Source organism: Crocodylus porosus, unplaced genomic scaffold (genome assembly GCF_001723895.1).
Source record: "Crocodylus porosus isolate Cpor-Errol unplaced genomic scaffold, CroPor_comp1, whole genome shotgun sequence".
Classification (NCBI taxonomy): domain Eukaryota; kingdom Metazoa; phylum Chordata; order Crocodylia; family Crocodylidae; genus Crocodylus; species Crocodylus porosus.
In genome coordinates this window covers 46094443-46097122 of record NW_017728886.1, presented here as the reverse complement: position 1 = coordinate 46097122, position 2680 = coordinate 46094443, and the positions used below count along the sequence as shown (strand labels likewise).

Genomic DNA, 2680 nt, shown 5'->3' with positions numbered 1-2680 from the left:
CCTTGGAAGTTGGTTCCAGATCCTAGCCACCCTGACTGTGAAGTAGTTCTTATGGATGTCTAATCTAAACCTACTCTCCAACAACTTGTGGCCGTTATTCCTTGTTATGCAAGGGGCCACTAGGGGAAACAAGGTCTCTCCGAAACCCTTCTGGTCCCCCCTAGTGAGTTTATACACAGTCACCAGGTCCCCCCATAGCCTTCGCTTGTAAAGGGGCAACAGGTTCAGGTCCCGCAGTCTCATTGTAGGGTCTGCCCTGTTGTCCCTGCATCCTGCAGGTGGCTCTCCTCTGGACCCTCTCAATGCTGTCCACATCCCTCCTGAAGTGGGGAGCACAGAACTGGACACAGTACTCTAGCTGTGGCCTGACCAGTGTTGCATAGAGGGGGAGGATCACCTCCTTGGACCTGCTTGAGATGCACCTGTGGATGCACGACAACGTCTGGTTAGCCCTGCCAACCGTGACCTTGCATTGTTGGCCCACATTCATCTTGGAGTCGATAATGACTCCAAAATCCCTTTCTGCCTCCGTGCTCTCAAGAAGGGACTTTCCCGTCTGATAAGTGTGCTGCTGATTACTACTGCCCAAGTGCATCACCCTGCACTTGTCAGTATTAAAGCGCATCCTGTTTTTGTTAGCCCACTCCTGTAACCTATCCAGGTCTTGCTGCAGTCTTTCCCTCCCTACTACCATGCTCATCTCACCCCAAATTTTGGTATCTTCAGAGAATTTAAACAGGTTGCTTTTCACCCCGTCGTCCAAATTACTGATAAAGAAATTGAACAGCGCGGGCCCAAGGACCAAGCCCTGGGGGACTCTGCTGCCCACTTCTCCCCAGGTCAAATACGACCCATCCACCACCACCCTCTGAGTACGACCCTTCAGCCAATCTGCAATCCGTCTGACTGTGTAGGCATCAGTGCCACAGTCACCCAATTTTTCAATGAGGATGGGGTGGGAGATGGTGTCTGCAAATAAAAAATGACAGCTCCAAAGTGATGCAACAGTAGTGATCAAAAATGTTGTGGGACCCCAGGCCTAAGTCCACCTTCAAAAGCCTTGGAAAGAACTATAAAAAAGGAGACTGCCAGAAACTCCAGCTGGTAGAAACAGCTACAGTCAAAACAAGGACTACTTCACCGAATCAGGGAAGGGTATAACTGGTCCAGCTAGAGCCCATCCTTTCTCAGAGTAAGTCTGGACAAACATCATGTCTCTCCTCATGACCCTGCCATGTGATTATGTAAAAAAACTGTGGAAAGAATCTAGCCAGGAATTCAGACAACAGGAAAAGCTGCATCTCAGCTTCATGCCACACCTGGCCTCCCATTCTATTAAAAGCACAAAACTAACATTACATTTGCTTATCCTCATATTGCTTACTCTTCCTTGTACCCCATGTATGTTTTGTCTAAATTGACTGTGAAGTCTTTGACTAAGTAGATGGACCAGTTACTACTCTGTGAAGGTGTCTACTCAGTGGTTAATGTACATTTATTATCTGTATAACAAGTAACCCGAGTTACTGAGCAGTAATGCCAGTGAAAGCCTTCTTAGTGACTGTAACAGGGGGCCTGCCTGGGGCCAATCTCTGCGTGGCCAGTACAGCTGTTCTTGGGCTAACCGCCCGCTTTCTCTCCTTCCACGCCTTGATCTTAATTGATTAATAAAGTTAATTAAGTGGAAGGCAGCCCATTTTATGCCCAGCTGCTAGGGGGCGCTATCTGCGGCTCCATTTCTCCCCTACACCACAGCCCAAGCTTCGCAGATGACATCATGATGTTCTCATATGCGCCAGTCCCACACGATGGGTCCCCAGAATCCCAGTGTAGGACCCCACGTGGGCTCCTCCCTTCAGGCGGACTCTGCCGCCATCATACTGGGTCATATATCTCCCTGCCATAGGTTCCCCTTCAGGTGTGGTCCCCTGACTGGGACCTTCGGCTCACACTAGCCCTGACCCACCCCCAGGCCAGTTGGGACCCCAGGACCCTGGCTCTTGGGTGTCCCTCTCAGTGGGCCTCCTTGCCCTTCTGACCCTTCTGGTCCTGGCTCCCAGCTGGGCCAGTCAGGGGAAGCTCTGACAGCTTCGATATATGACGCTTACTATTTCCCCAGGACCCCCCTCTCTGGGTCCTCCTTCATGGACATGGGGAGCTAAGGTACCTCACACCATGACTGGCGCCTCAGGGTCTCACCGGGGACTCTCACTCCCCACCTGGGCAGCAGGTTGTGATGCTACTATGGATGTTATTTGTGACCCACACTCTGCCTCCCAACAATGGAGGACTCACTGGGGTAAGGACTCGCCTCTCCCACTCTGGGGCGGAGCTCCCTCCCGTTCACTCAGCCCATGGCCCAGATCTTTGCCCCTTTTTCTCACTGGGGCTCCTCCTCGGCTCCCCCTCTCACTGGGGCCTGGGTGTTCCATTTGACCCAAACTCTGCCTCCCAGCACTGGAGGACCTACTGGGGTCAGGACTCAGCTCTCTCACTCTCTGGCTGAGCCCCCATTCTTCCCTCACTGGGTTCCACCTCACCCTCTCACTGGGGCTTCAGATCGCTGCCCCAGTTCTCATCCCAGCCCCCTCACAACTGGGGCTTCCCATGCTGCCCCCCTCACAACTGGGGGCTTCTCACTGCTCGCAATGGCCCTCTACTTGGGGTCTCAGCACTTCCC

The 2680-nt window shown here is 52.7% G+C and overlaps 1 protein-coding gene across 2 annotated transcripts in view; it reads right to left on the bottom strand.

The window, feature by feature from the left end:
- The window catches only part of UMAD1 (UBAP1-MVB12-associated (UMA) domain containing 1), a 140227-nt gene that overhangs the window by 86760 nt on the left and 50787 nt on the right, over positions 1–2680 (bottom strand). The gene's annotated exons all lie outside the window — the stretch shown is intronic.